At 46.6% G+C, this 16485-nt stretch overlaps 1 pseudogene; it reads left to right on the plus strand.

Moving 5' to 3' along the window:
* Positions 1 to 16485, plus strand: part of LOC119377637 (histone acetyltransferase KAT6B-like) — a 115888-nt pseudogene that overhangs the window by 71205 nt on the left and 28198 nt on the right.

The following is a 16485-nucleotide window of genomic DNA, read 5'->3' on the forward strand; positions in this document are numbered from 1 at the left end:
GATTTTCTTTAGACGGTGGCAGATGTAGTAAGGCCACATAAGAGTTTTTGTGCATGATTTTCTATAGCATATGTTTCTTGGCACACAATTTTTGGTTACACTTGAGTAATTTAATTGTGCTTCCCTTCAGGAGGAAGAGCAGCAGAAACAGCAGCAACAGAAACATCAGCAACAACAGCAGCAGCAGCAGCAGCGCCAGCAACGTCACCACCCACGAGATACAGCTGTAGTTGAGGAGGTGAAGAAGAAACGACCAAAGTTGATGTCGCCTGCTGTTGCTGCGGCTGGAGAGCAACGCACACCAAAACAGCCTGCACCCATCAAGAAGCCAATCCGCCGTCGTAAGCGCAGGATACCCTGGCTAAAAAGAAAGCCAACCAGAAGGTGAGTTCCCTGACCTCATTTCCCACCAAGTTTACTTACTCTAGCTACACACCAGCAAGACCTCCACCCACTTGTTAAAATTTCCTGCGCACTTATAACTGCAAACATGTTGCTGATAAGATGGTTTAAGACACATATTGATTTTTCCTTGACATTTCTAACGCAACTTTCTCTGATAATGCACTAGAAAGAAAAAAAATACAGTAAGAGCTCATTCATTCAAATTTTGTGGGTATACCCACCAAGTTCAAATTAAATGAAACTTGAACTAACGAAAATGATGAACATAATGCTATACGCTTGAGCCCCTCAATAGTGAAAGCTTCAAGAACGAAATTATTGTGGCATCAATGAAATCTGGCACACCCAGCTAACGTCCATGGAGTTCAATGCTTTTGCCCCCTCTCAATAGCCAAGAGTTTTTAAAAAGCTGCCCCCCCCCCCCCCCCCCCCCCATTAACAAAAGCTTGAGATAGGGATCTAAAACACTTTTTTCAGTGCATGAGCCAGTGAAAACCCAGAAGTACTACCGTGAGCAATACAAGTAGGAACTCGGGAACACATGGCAAATAGCCTCAAACCCGATGCTGGGTAATTCGTGCTGGGCACTGTCAGAAACAAAGTGGAGAGGGTGGCATGGTCCCTTTAACTGTTTACACTCCCACCTTGTTAGTGCTCATACAAAAACGGCAGCCAATTGTGTATCACTGGCCGCTCTTGATGATAAGGTTACTAAGCCGCACACAGCGTGGCAGTATGCTGTCTACAGCTCCGTGCAAAATACAGTAGACTCCCGTTAAGACGAACTCGAAGGGGCCGCGGTCATCTGTTCGTCTTATCAGGAGTTCGGCTTATCAGAAGTGCCCCTAAAGAGAGACATGGTAACATGCCAAGTGCATCCAAATATGTTACTTGAAAACACTGAATGGAGTAGGCCTACAATGGCGGCAAAAAGACACGAAAAAGCATTTATTTGGCTCATCTAGATAAAAACTATGCCTTCAAGCAGAGTACTTACACGAATCGTACGAGCACCTGATTTCGCGGGTTCAAAAATAAAAAAAATTCATGTACATACTGCTACCACATTTTAATGATAAAACTGTAGCACGCTCCTATGTTGACGATTACAAAAAAAGAGAGAGAAGCACAATTTTCCTTCAAAGAATGTAAAATTTATTGTCCTGGCAGTTCGTTTTCTTCTGTGAGCCTGTTTTGCTGGCTCTAAGATCACTTCTGGATGGGCCTCGGTCGCGTGCTGTTGCCTTGACAAAGTCATTATACGCTGAGTTGCTTAAGAAAGTCTGCAAGGCTTTCTTCGAGGTCCGGATATTTTGCCGTTTTCGGCCCGTAGTAACTTTTCCTGAACGACGTGCAGCTGAATATATCCCATCGGGCTACTCAGGGTCACAAGCCTCGCCACGAAAAAGACACAACGCAGCTATATTCACTGTGCAAAATAGCCTTCCCTTGTCGTGCACTTCCATAATCAAAATGACTGATCACAATTTACACTTCACTGGGAACAGATACAACGCACACAGGCCCTATGCGAACCAACGCAAATTGACCACGAAATACATGTGCTCGGCCGCCATTGTGTGATGGCGATGACAATGCACCTGACCCCTCTGGATCGTGGTTTTGGTTTTGTACTCGATTGTAATGCACAGACCATTTTTGTTCCTGTTGTCGCTTTCTTTTTTTGTTGACCACAGCCGAGGGGCCCCAAGCTCTTGTGTTCTGTTCTCCTTTGTACTCCAGCTGGGAAACTGAAGAACGGGAGGGGAATACAATGGCTTGGGGGTCCAAGTTGTAAATCCCCCTACTCTTTTTGTTGCTTTCTTTGCCGATAAAGCCGGCACCTCCCCCACCCACAGGCTGGGTGTGAGGGGGATGCCGCCTTTATCCGCTTACTGTTCTTTTTCCTTTATCTCGCGCTTTTTTTTTTCTTTTGTGCTTTTTCTCTGTCGCCTGAATGCCCAACCAAGACTGCAGTGTTCGTTCGCCAGCGTTGTTGACCACCGCGAGAGTTCGTCTTAAGGGGGGACACTGCGCCTGAAAACTTTTTTTACAATTCTTTACCAATTTCAATCAAACTCGCTGAGTTTATGTATATTTGTGTGCTGATTTCAAATATGCAATTTGTTTCCTAGTACAATCTGTAGTTTTTGAATTCCATGTGCCATTTTGGGAGCCCCAGTTTGCCTAAACTGAGAGAGTTACAAAGTAATTAGGCACATTAGAATCACTTGGAATGAGTACAGAGTGCAAGAAAACAAGAATGGATGTTCTAAGCCCATTTGAACAAAAGTTGTGGCATGTTGAATATTTGTGGCTGAAATCCCAGCTTGGAGTAGACTAATTTGGAATGTTCATCGTGCCATAACTTTTGTTCAAGTGGGTTTAGAACATCCATTCTTGTTTTCTTGCACTCTGTACTCATTGCAGGTCATTCTGGTGTGCTTAATTACTTTGTAACTCTCTCAGTTTAGGCAAACTGGGGCTCCCAAAAAGCATATGAAATGTTTGATATTTTAAAAACTACATGTTATACTAGAAATAATTGCATATTTGAAATCTGCACACAAATATGCATAAACTCCGCAAGTTTCATCTCAATCGACAAAGAATTAAAAAAAAATTTCAGGACCCATGTTCCCCCTTAACAGAAGAATACACTTGGGTGGTTCGTCTTAAGCGAATTTTTTTTTGCATTGAGTCTATGGGGAACCAAACAACCGGTCCTGTGTTGTTCCGCATAAGCGAGAATTCGTCTTAACCTAGTTCGTCTTAGCGGGAGTTCACTGTACCACTTTTAAGATACAGCAAAATAGGATTTAAAAAAAACAAACTGTAATGCTCTTTGTTTTTGTGAAGTAGGGAAGCAGCCACTATGCAATTTTTGTCATTCTGCGCCGGAGAACCGTGGTACCCGCTAATCACCTGTAAGGCATTATGTGCACTTTGTTGATGGTGTGGCTGATGACGATGAAGAATTATGCCAGAGCCCTTTGTAATGGGTTGGAAGCATTCAACAACCCACTCGTTGCGCAATTCGCATTGTGTGACGCCTGGTTACAGAATTTGCGTGTGTGATGCCTGGTTTTATTTTACTCTTCTACCACACTACATTGCATATGTTAATGTGGTTCCTTCCCGATATGAAGCCTGTATAGGGTCTTCTTGTAAAGCAGTTTCAAGCACTGGCATGCCTCTGAAGTAGAATACTGGGCTCCCACGCAGAGGGCCCAGGTTCGAACCTCATTCTATCCTGGATATTCTTCTTTATTTCGTTGTTTTTATTTCTCGCGATAGCGGTTGCGGACACCGGCAGCGGACAACTACGGCACCAAAAACGGCCCTTGTGATCATAACAGCTTTCGCTGTAAAAATTAAATACTAAGGGAACGCCGGGACAGGCAAAATAACAGTGGCCACCTCATGGTAACTGGCGTAGCCAGGGGGAGGGGGTTGGGGGATTCTAATCCTCTGAAATTTTTCAGGTTTGCATGTGTATGCATACTAACACATACAAAACGCGAACATCCATAAAGGGTTGTTGGAATATTCCCCCCCCCCCCCCCCCAACCACCTCCAAAAATTCACTTTGCGAATCTCACCGGTAGCTGTGATTTTGTTCTTGTCGTTGTCGTCCAACTGAGGCGACGTTTTCCGCCAGGCTTAAAGTAACCGCACCATTAGACGTGCTGAAACATTTTTGCTCCGATCATTCATAAAGTAGCAGGACAAGAAGTGACGAAGGAAGCAGTGAAATCGCAACATTGGCGCTCTGTAACGGTGTTTATGCATAACATGCAAGTGACGTGATGTACGCTTATATCGGGTAATGCCGCGTTCTCAAGGCATACCAATCCCACGTACACACGTCGGAAGGCCGAATCAATATGATCCTGGCAGCAGAGAGGTTTAGTTCGTCTGTAGACTTCCTAACGTTTGCAGGTACCTGGTTACCGGAGCTGTTGACGGCTGCAGCAGTAGCAGCGACTGCGGAGCCCGTAGCGACATCTTGTGGCGTTTTGTCCAACTACAATACAGTAAAACCTCGGTGATACAATCACGGCTCGTACGAATTTCGGGGTGATATGAACTTTTCTGTGGTCCCGGCCAAGGCCCATTAGCCTGCAGTGTATTGGAGTACGGTTGTTGCGAACCGATTGTCACCCCGCGACGTTTGATACAGTCGAACCTCGATATATCGAACGGCACGGCAATCGCAAAATAGTTCGATATCCAGAATTCGATATAAAAATCACGTAAAACATGCGTCAAGAACTTGTGGAAAACAACCAACGAACCAATCGTGGTGCAGTAAATACTCACTTGAAGATTCAAACAAAGTATTTATTGTGTTGGCTTAAAATACCGAAAAAGAGTAGCCTGCTTTTTGTTGGCAATGGCGTGTTTGACGACTGCGTCCTCAACATAGTCCAGGCAATCCACAAGTGGAAGGCCGGTGCCTTCAATCGCGCTGCAGTGGCGGCGCGCAAGGGCCAAAGCGGCTACGACCTCAGCTGATGTCGGTAGCGGGGCACCATCAGCGCTTGCGGGATCCACCTCGGCAGCGTCTTCATTCGGCTGCCCAGCGGTAGCTTCGGTGACGATCTCTACATCCGTTAGCTCCGCCGTTGTACCAGTGCTGTCGTCACCTCCAACGAAGTCTTCGATGCACATGCTTTGCGGCTCCGCACCAACAAAGCTCTCCAGCTTGCTCCACGTTTCGGCGAGCTCGCTTTCTTCATCTGCGTATGCCAACCCAGCTTCCTCGGATTCTTCCACTGATGCTTCGTCAGTGCGTCCACCGAAGCCCGCATGCCGAAAGCAGTTGGCTATCGTCGACTGCTTGACGTTTTCCCACGACGCCTTAAGCATTTGGATGGCGCCCAAAAGATCGATCTTCAGATCTTGGCCCATCCGGAGTCTTACAAGCAAAATGTCGATCAGCCGACGCTTGTAGATAGACTTAAATGTGCGGATAATGCCCTGGTCCAACGGTTGGAGCTTCGAAGTGGTGTTGGGCGGCAGAAATACCACTTCGATGTTGCTCAGCTGGGCATCGGTGTGGTGTGCCGTCCAGTTATCGACGATAAGGCATACCTTCCGTCCCTGACGCACCAGGTCCGAATCCCACGCCTTCAGCCACTTGAGGAAAATATCCCTCGTCATCCACGACTTCTTATTCCAGGCATAAGTCACCGGAATATTGGGGCAGTTCCGCATGCACCTCGAGGTTTTAAATTTGCCAATTACAAGTGGCCGCAGCTTCGTGCTCCCATCCATATTGGCAGCCAATAGGACTGTCACACGGGCCTTGCCTTGCTTGCCCCCGTGGCACTTGTCCCCGCGAGTGTCCAGCGTTTGCCGCGGAAGCATTTGCCAGAACAGGCCCGTCTCGTCAGCATTAAAGATTTGGCTCGGCTCATACTTGGCGAGAACTTTGGGCCACTCATGATCAAGCCACTTCTGAATTTCTTCATCATTGGCGTCCTCACTCTCTCCCGACACAGTTCCCGACAATGTTGAAACGAGTCTTAAAAAGTTGTAGCCAACCGCTACTCGCACTGAAATTCTCGACGCCGAGAATGAATGCAAAGTTCTTTGCCTTCTGTTGCAACATCGGCGCCGATACAGGAATATTTCGGGCCCTTGCGTCCATGAACCACTTGTGGAGAGACTTCTCAACATCTTCAAAAGCAGCTTTGCGTACACGCCGCGCGCCCGAGTGCTGACTCTTCTCGCCTTGGCCTTTATGTCGGCTTTGTTTTTGAGCAGAGTACTCAATGTGCTCCTTGGTATGCCTAACCCGTCCGCGACGCTCGACTTCTTCTCACCATTCTCAACGCGCTGGATTGCTTCCAGTTTTGCTGCAAAAGTCAGGGTCGTCCGTTTCTTCGCGTCTGCAGCCATCGCTACACACACCACAACGCGCGGTAGGCCTAACACACGAGCACAACAACGACCGATGCGACGGATGCCTGGCGATACTATCAAGGAGGAGCTGGTGCAACAAGTGCAGTGCGTCGTTGCTGCAAGGCTGCGGCGTGCGTATGCCGCTACGTTCAAGTGGCGCACTCGGCGCCATCGATGTGTGCAGCAGTCGTAAACGCCCACCGCGCTACCGCTATTTTCGAGAGTTGCGGGAAAGCTCGCCGCCTGTCAACGGAGCGCGGGCGGTTTGGGGTGGCCGAGTTCGATATATCCATATACTTCAAACTTCGTTCGAAATAAAAAATTCAAAATGCATGCGATTTCCCACGGATATAGGAACCGTTCGATATAGGCAATAATTCAATATGTCCGTGTTCGATATATCGAGGTTTGACTGTACGAACGTACACTAGCGCACAGGTACGAACAGGTGCTGCCTGCGCTGTCGGGGAGGCACGGCAGTCACGCGCGGGCACGGGCATGCGCGCTGCGCGACCATCAGCGTGCGTCGTGCCTCTGAGATAGTTCGTGCGAATCTTGGAGGCCTTTATGCTCCCTCGTGTTTAGATTACAGATGACGTTGACGCGTTTTTTTTCCCCGACCTGTGCTCGAGGCAGCAGCGTGTTTGTACTGTGTTAACAAGTGCCTGCCACGTCGATGCAAGCCATGTCCACGCAATCAGACGTTCTATGAACATGACTGAAACTTGGGCTGCGGGTCTGTCATGAAGTCCCATGAGAGGTGGACGAAGACCCCAAAAGACGAAGCGGACGGTCTTGTTGAAGGAGCTAGGCCTCGCAACATACGCGCACACTAGTGAACTCTCCAATTTGCACGGGAGGCTCCCGAATTTTGAGCAAGCCTCCCTATCGTGCGGGCACGGCCATAAATCTCCCAAAAAGCGCCCCCAACACCACCGCGATAAGAAATAACAGCATCAAAGGACAGTGATTCTCAAATTTTCTTTCTTTCATCCATCGCGTGCAAAGCGCTTCATAGCGTCTTTTCCTTTCACATGTAAAGTGTTTTTGACACCACATTGGTTGCACCAATTCACGTAAATTATGTCACTTTTGCCGCAGTACTTTGGTGTCATGCAAAAAAGCGTAGTAGGATTAGGAATGGGATACTAGCGGTCATGGGTCGCAACACATCTGGTTTAATAATTACACACGCGTGCATGCACCGTATATTAACGAATACATGTATGATCGTTGACGTCTAAAAACTTTACTGGCAATCAGTCAGAGCTGTTCATGACGTCGCTGCGGCCCTAGAAACGCTGAATCAAAACGTATGCCATCTTTCTTTTGTCGCATACTAATTTTTCATGTTTTCTGGTGATACAAATTTCGGATGATACGAATATTTTTGGTCACCCCGTGAGATTCGTATCACCGAGGTTTTACTGTATTTTTTTTTCCATTTTTTCCGTCGCATTGCTGTTCTTGTCGAGAAGAAAAGCAGTGAGAATACTGCGAGTTGCTAATGTCTCACTGCTAATGCTTTACACAGAATCAGTAAGCAGGTAAGTCGCTGCGATGTTATATTGTAGCACGACCGCCTAGATCCAGGCGGCCTTGATTGTACGTCTCTGGTTAGGCTATGCATCATCAGGTGTCGCTACCAGCGTTGTCCGTCGTACAGGCCTCCGGTAACCCGGCCAGAACTCTGACGTACGTGGTATCCGCTCGATGACCTCATCGTCTTTTGCTTCTATTTCCGATTCGGCACTTTCACGAACTTCAAAACTCAATTAAAATACTTTTGAGGCTGTATTTGTGGCTGATATTGTACAGATGACACCTATATGCACCCATTAGTGTGATTCAACAGTCAAGTTGTGTCCGAATTTTTGTGTCACCACTCCTTTAAAAAAGGCGTTATAAAGCCAGAAAGAGCTTATCTATTAACTACCAATTTTCTCCATACTAATCGCTGCTGAGCCACTGTTTGCTGTCAGTAGTTCCACTGCTGAATGGAACAGCAACTCTCATCAACAATCGACGTTCCATCCTTGGTGCTTGAAAAAACATGAGCGCACGGAAAACACGGACGACAAAAAGACACACATGTGCACACACGTAGGCGCTACTTCCAACAAAATTTATTCTCGTGATCCACTGCTACTTATAGCACACAATCAGCCCATATCGATGCACCAAACTCCCAAACCCCCCCCCCCCCCCACCCCCCCCCTAGACGGCACTTTTAATCTGATGTCATACTCAGATAGTCATACTCAGATGGATACCATGTGTGTGCATATGTGTGTCTTTTTTGTCGTCCATGTTTTCCATGCGCTCATAGTTTTCAAGATGGAATACCAATGTGCCCAAACCGCCGCACTGCTGATCATTGGTGCACGCAGCTCTTATGGGAGAATTGTTGTTGAAGAGCACTCTTCATTGCATGGTATATATTAATATGCTATGGGTAGAGCTAGAAAGCAAACTTCATATTATAACCACGCTGCAGTGTCAGATTCCTTGTTTGTGTTGCCATTACTGGGGACCACGTTTCGGTTTCGATTTGGTATTCGAGTCCCCAACTTTGGATTTCAAATTTACCTAAGTAAAAGGTCGACTTAAAATTGTGTTAATACGGTACTTCCTTTTGCTTTAAAGTTAAGTCCTATCGCTTCACTGCAAAATATTAGTGACACCTTCAAATTTATTTCTGCTTTCTTCTGTGTGTGCAGTTGATTTCCCAGGCAACAAGACATAGGTAAAGTGATGAAGCATGCATTTTAGGACACTTATAAACGTTTTTGTTGGAGTACACTAATCCACCATGCGGTGCATTTTCAACATGCCTCATATTAAGGGCCTCCTCCTCCACTCCCATGACCTCAGTGTGCAACGAGTACCTCAGGCAGTTGTCAACAGCACAGAAGGGAATGGCCCAGAGTCGGCAGATGTTGCCCAAGAGGTGCCTCAAGCTCCTGCTCGGAAGTTGAGGCGCTTCTCGGAAGCAGCCAAGGTGGCTGAGCCAGATACCCAAGGGAAGAGCCACCCGCTCGAAGGCTGAGGACCAAGGAGCCTGCCCAGACACCCACTACGTCTGCAGAAGCACCCCGACCTTCAAGTGGTATAACCCATGGCTTACTGCTTGTGATTCAGTTTGCTTGCATGCGTGCGAGGTCAAGAGTACGAAAATCAATTTTTTTCCCCGTTATCGAGAAAGGATGCTCGCAACCCATTCAGTGTCATTATAAATTTTCTTACATACTGTACTGTCATAGACTGTAATGCAAATAGCAGCAGATCCCTTTATTCAAGTTATGGGAGACGAATGTCTTAAAATAGTAAGAAATCGTAAAAAATGTCAATTTTCAGAAATTTCAATGTATTTATACTATAGCCCCAATTCTGCTCTGGAAAAATATTGTCATGGCAAAAAAGCCTTTCTTTTTCTTACAGGCTCAGTAGGTTAAATTGCAAATTCTTATATGCATAGCGACGTCACGTTGAAAAGCACGCAGAAACAACTGCTTCCGTGAACGAATCAAACAAGCACAAGCGCGCAACAAAACTGCACAGTTGCACCAACACGCTAACACATAGCTATTCGCCGACAACGGCGACATGCAGGCGTGCTATCGCGGAGCGATGACTTTCGCCTTATTCTATGCTATTCTTATCCACCACTCGCGGCTGGCTGGTCCTGTTGATAACACGGACGAATTGTTGCTCCGACCACCGGTCGCACTGGCCAAGCGCGAAAAGCACGAAAAGCATTGGCATTGGAAAATCCACCATTCCGCGACTGCACCCCAGGGCTGCTCGCGTTGATAACGCGGATGTGGCGGATGTACCGTCGCTCTGACCACTAGCGAAGCGCGAAAAGCACAAAAAGTATTGGAAAGGCATTGGAAAAGCTATCGTTTCGCGATTGCACCCCAGTGTCGACAACTGAGCTTTGGCTTCGGATTGTCTGCGACTCAGAAGCAACTCAAGCCAGTTGCGAAAGCAGGGCAGTCTGATCGCCGTCGCTATCACGCAATGGCGGCCCCCATGCTCAGTCAACAGCGACGGTTTCTGGTGGTTCCAACACGCGAATCAGACTGAATTCGTATTTTTATGTTATAAAATGCATCAAAATGTCCGAGATTGTGTTCATTGCACGGTAAATTAAATTTCTGAGCTTGAATGGCACCGTCAAATTTCGTTGAAGCGGAACGGCAGCAGAAAAAGTGTTCGTTTTGGCGAGCATATTTATGCATTGACTCCTATGGACTGTTGACGGGGAACCGAGAATTTTTCGTTGTACCGGAAATTTCGTTGAAGCGGAGTTCGACTGTATTACCTTCACCGTTATAAGTAATATCCATTGTCACGGGCATTCCCTCTGTGCCCTAATGAATCGTCCACTTCATTGCATCAACCTAATTATGGCTTAACTGATTTTGCCTGTTTAGTAAAAGCAACTTTACTAAAGAAATTTTTATATCTCTAATTTACTGTCGTTGGGACATGGAGTTCTAAATTGATGCCCCCAATCCATGTTCCATTGTGTTACATTAAGTCAAGTTCTGCTAATGGGGTGTGCATTCCTCACTGCAGAAACAGTGGCAACCCACCTCAGAAGTGTTTCTGGGCACAAAGGCATGGTGTTGCCACCTAAGAAGTCTCGCCGTGGTGTCCGTCTCATTGGCATGGAGATTCCAGAACTGAAACAGTGCCTGTTGTTGAGCAGCTGGTGAAAGCCACCTGTGATTCGAGCGGCCTGGAGGGAGCCCAAGCAGCAACTATGTCTCAAGGTACAGCTCAGCAGCAGCAGCAGCCGGTGGGGGCTACAACCAGACGAAGAAGCAGCCGTGTGGAGAGCCAACCTCAGCTACGGCCGCGGCGTACCCGCAGTGTGGAAGTAAGTGGGCTTTCATTTACTTTCATCAACTCTAAAGGTTGCCGACAAGATAAAGGAGATAAATATGTAAATGCATTCAATGTAAATGTGAAGAAACAGTAACAAGGAATAAAAAAAAAACTTACAAGACGCGCGCATACAGGGTACTGCAGCTATCGTGCATGGGTGGGAAAAGAAAAAAACGAGGTCTTCTATGCTGATTGGAATGGCATCGCTTTCTAATTTTCCGAATATTTTGTGAAGTTTATGTAAAATGAATTGTTTTTGAAAGGTCTCCTCTTCATTATCCTATGATATATTCTCAGAAATCAGTGAAAAGACATTGGAGGATGGCTTTTTGAGACAATGGCTTTTTTAAAACTATGTAAGTGGTTTGGTGGCAACATTATCCTATCATACGCATCATAACGTCAGCGAAGCACCTTGTATCAAAGGAGCTGCGAGTGATTAAATGTTACCTTTCTCCCTCGCAGTGCTTTTCCGCCTCAGTTTCTTTGCCAGGTCCTGTAGATACCGGTGGTTGAGGCTAAGCAACGTCATTGTGTGGAAGATTGCAGAAACCACACTTCGCGTTTGTCTGGTTGAGCTCTACGCCACCAGGTGCTGCTGGTTTGTCTAAGCTGCTCACATTTTCTCCTTCAATATGCCAATAGTTTGTGGACATATCGAATTATTGGCTATATCGAACAGTTGAGAAATCCCCTTGAATTTCCCATGCAAAAGGGGCCGGTGTGCACGTATATCGAACTCCCGCACAGCGAAACATCGCTTTATCGAACGCTGCTCCGCGCCGAAGCCCAGAAAGTGCGTTTTTCCTAACAAATATTGATCATTTTTCGGCCGCAGTCTTGTAAGTTCCAGTCCCTCGTCGCGCGCAGGTGACGAAATGCGTTGTTCTAGTTCGTTGCGCAGCGCATGTCAGTTCACCGGTATATTTGACACGCGATCCGCAGGTTTTAACGCATAGGCTAGAGTTTTCAAAGAGGCTGATTGCTGAGGGCACAAAATGAGACTTCGAAGTGACTTGGCAGCCTTGTTGTAATGTTTGCATTCCCTTCCTTGTCTGTTCGCGCACGATGGCATGCGGGCCCGCAAAGCATGGCCTTCGAGATCCGCAACCTCGTGACGTATTTCTAGTGTTTTCGGTTTTAAAATTCAGATCTCAGAGGCTACGTTTTTTTTTTCGCATTTCTCGCCAGAGTAGCGGCTGCCTTCTACAAAGCCACAAGTGCCATCGGTATCACCAACATGTCGACGGTGGAGAAATGTTTCTTCGTGCTGCTACAGTGTTGTGCTGCGTTGTTAGCGTTGTCTCTTGCGGCATGTGTACTTCTTGCTTCGTTCTTGATAAATCGTCATTCGGGAGTCGAACTAAACATTGTCCCGCTCGTAGCAATAAAAATGATGACCAGTTCTTGGAGCGTCAAGTAAAGCACCGTCACTGTTTCCTTACGGGCCTTGGTGGCAGGTGACGACTTTGGGCGTCATGACCGCCGACTACGGCGTACGGTGCGTCAGTGAATTTTGCGACTTATTAGCGTTTCCGGGCGCCGTATCGGACGGTAGCACGGCGAGTGACTTTATCGGTGCAGATAACGATGTAGCGTTTCTGATTGCATCGATGCCGAGGCCATAGCTGACGTTGCCGGTGCTGCGGAAATGGACCCGTGCGGTTTGAAGATGCCAGCCGCCGCTGCCACCGCTAAACCCTTTAGCGCGCTACAGAGCTCGCATCAGCGTTCAGCGTCGATCACCGCTGTTGTGGCCGAAGGTGCTGAATTTACTTATTTGTAAAGCTTCAGCTATATTGACGATGACTTAAAGGAGCACTGACATCAAATCGCATGTCAAGATTTCTGCATCCAGGAGTAGTTATCGACCCCCTAGTAGCGATTCGCAACCCAAAATGCAACTGAGGGACGAATAACTATCTGTTTTATTGATTTAGATCACCGGTATTTAGCACGATTCAAAACAGCCGGCAAGCCCGCCATTTCATAACGCTGGCAGCGCTCCCTCGCGGTCAATCCCAGACCGCGCCTCAGTTTACCACTTGTCCACAGAAAGGAGTGGCGTGGAGGATCAGCTGCTCAGCTAAAGTTTCGTCTGCTAGACGCGCACGTTCAGTCATGCCTTGTCATCAGCATCGCCATCGTCGCCGTCAAAAGTATCGACTAGTGTTGAAGACGGCATTCTGGAACTTAGAATCACCGCGATACGCGACGTCGCGAATCATTTTCGCTTCGACCCTTTGCAAAACAGCGATTCAAAAATGGACGCCGTTCCAAGCAGCAACGAGGAGGTGCCCGGGGACGCACGCTTGGGCCATACTCGCTGGTGTGTCTCAATTAGCTATATCAGATAATTTTAGCGTGCGCAGCATTCCGGTATACGCAAAGGGGTCTATGGAATATCGGCATAGCGAATGCACACCAGCAGAGAAATAAAATACCATAGGTTTCTACAAACAATTCTGTGCTTGCCAGGTTCTTCATTCCGCCGCCAGATGGCCCCACCTATCCGGCCTCTCACGGTTACGGCTGCAGTAACCCGGTATTACGCTAGCGCAAGGAAGTCCACGGACGAACTAACATTCACTAATAACGCTACATACGTGTTACTTGTTAGCGATGATATTATCTATAGGCAGCTCCACTTTGATAGCTTGTGGTTGTGTTTGGCGTTTACCGTACGTGCAATGAAACGTCACGCACTTTCCGCTTTTTCCACGCCTCGACGACCAGGTCCGTACTACGCAGCTGTTCCCCGACATGCTGGCACGTAGTCGCTCCTATTGATCGCACTCGCGCTGAGGATCACACGACAAATCAGTCGATACGACAAGATGAATCGCAGGCACGGATCGGGACAGCAAAGCGATCCACTGGCTGGGAGTGAGAGCTGGTGAGAGCGTCGCCTGCCGTCGGCGGCACAATAAATACACTCAGATCGTCGACGTCATTGTTACTAGCGTATCGTCACTCAGGATGGTATTTGCGGAATGTATCACTTGTTGCGTAGCACTAGTGTCGATGTCGCAGCGTGATCAATCTTCCGTTGAGCTTTCGTACGCCGTTTGCCCTCTAAATAAAATTACTTCCACGGACGGACGCCATTCAAATTTGGCCAAGGATACCTATGCATACCGAGCAATCGAATGAAGGGCACATCTCGACTTTGAAATTAATGTCAGTGCTCCTTTAATAAATTCACGGCGCGCAAGAAGCAAGACAAGTTTACGGACTATTAGCATGCGAAATAAAGCGAGCTAACTGCAAAAGTTCTTGCCTTGTTCTTTGGCTATTGAGCAAATCGTTATGTTCGCGCTTTTTACGATTTCGGAAAACTGTGTCGAGGCCTGCAGTGCTTAATTAAAGCCTTAAATACGCATATTTCGAATTATCGATATATCGAACTATTTCGTGGTCTCCTTCGAGTTCGATATATGCGGGATCGACTGTACTAAAACTCTATGATGACGATCACCATGAAGCACGAATAAAAGAATGGCAGCAGAAGTTGTCTGGCATGAATTGACAGATTCAAATGCATGGATACCAACATCAAGTGGATACCAAGCGCCCAGTGCTTATTCTGTCAATGCGCAGGAGCCGTTCACTCATCGGTTCCCTTGCACACAGGCGCATGACGTTGCAGGTTGACATATCGCCATTGACTAGGTTTACAGCCCCATGCAGAAAGGGGTACCCGGAGCTCTAGAAAAGAAACTTGGATCAACACTGATCATGTAGCTCACGTAACACAGATGGCTTTCCTTTATAGCCTTGCGCTACAAACTGGCAGATGGAAATTTCACCTTTCAAACCCTTCCTCCACCTGCAGGAAACCACAGAACTGATTTGCCATAAGCAAGAGCATGGTTTAAGGGAGCGGCTCTTTTTTCCTTTTATTAGTTCAGTGAACTGAATGAAATTTACGAACTCATTCAATTTTTTCTGCAGATTCCAAATATAATTATATTTTTGGTAGCTGCATTTGAGCAAAAATCTGCATTTTCTAAAAGCATATTTCTTACGGAGATTTTTGGCAACTTTGCTTTGTGAAACACAAAAACAAAGTATGTGGCAAGACTGCCAGAGAGCTGGTCTAACCGGTGATGCTAATTTGATCGTTTTCAACGAATTTGAATGTGAAACGAAGGGACTCAAATGAGTGAAATTTTTTGCTGCATACTATTTCTGATCATTGGATATTATATTTGGTGAACAACATTATAAGAAAATAAATAGCATTACTGGCTAGACCAGCTCTGACAATCTTGCTACTTACTTTTTTGTTTGAAGTTGTGTATGTTTTGTTCTATGCGGCTATTAAAAATCTTCTTAGAGATTTCGAATCTGGAAAAAGCTGGATAAGTGTATTAAATTTCATGCCATGCACCCAACTTTTAAACCATTTTTTAAGACCCACCTCTCAAGCAAGCAGACACTGGCTGTCTGCAAGAATTGCAAGGTGTTTTGATTATTAAGAACAGCATTTGTTCACAATGAAATAGTTAAAGTACCTGTCACTATGCTGTCTGCGAGACAAATTGCAAGGTTTTCGAGTATTAAGAACACGTTTGTTGGCAATGAAGTTGTAAAGTCACCTGTGACTGCACTGGGACAGCTGACACGTCATTTCACATCAGTTGCTTGAGTGACATGCTTGCTCTTGCAATATCCAAAAGGCAACGACAGTTAATGACATCACTCCAATCTATAGTTATGTGCATATTTGACACCTTGTAAAAGATTGCTTGTTTTGTGCGGAGTGCTTTGTGTGTTAATGATACGAAGAACTCGCTCGCTACCTGCTCAATAGGTTGTACACTATCATCAGAACTGCTTCGGTGTTAAAAGGGGCACTAAAGTGAAACAGTGAGTGAGTTTAGACTGATAAATTATACAGTCGAACCCGTTTATAACGAACTCGAAAGTGCCACGAAAACTGGTCGTTATATCAGTAGTTCGTTGTAAATGGACTCGCCCTCAAAAACATGCATTTAGCGACCCAGCCCTTTTTTTTTTTCTGCGCATTTTTTTGAAAAGTGCTAACAACTCCTCCGGTGAGAAGTTAGGCCTTTTCGTGTTGTGAAGCGAGGCCCGCTGCGTGCACGAGTGAATTAAACCGCCTTTGCGGTGAACCGACACCGTTTCACTGAACCGCGGTACCGCTACGTGGAGCCGATCATCCCTGGCTAGTTGCGTGCAGCGCATCGCCTACTCGGCTCACGCCATCACTGCCCGGCCGCTTGCATTTGTACGCGCATTTGTGCGCTC

This window comes from Rhipicephalus sanguineus, unplaced genomic scaffold, assembly GCF_013339695.2.
Source record: "Rhipicephalus sanguineus isolate Rsan-2018 unplaced genomic scaffold, BIME_Rsan_1.4 Seq525, whole genome shotgun sequence".
In the NCBI taxonomy this organism is placed as follows: Eukaryota; Metazoa; Arthropoda; class Arachnida; order Ixodida; family Ixodidae; genus Rhipicephalus; species Rhipicephalus sanguineus.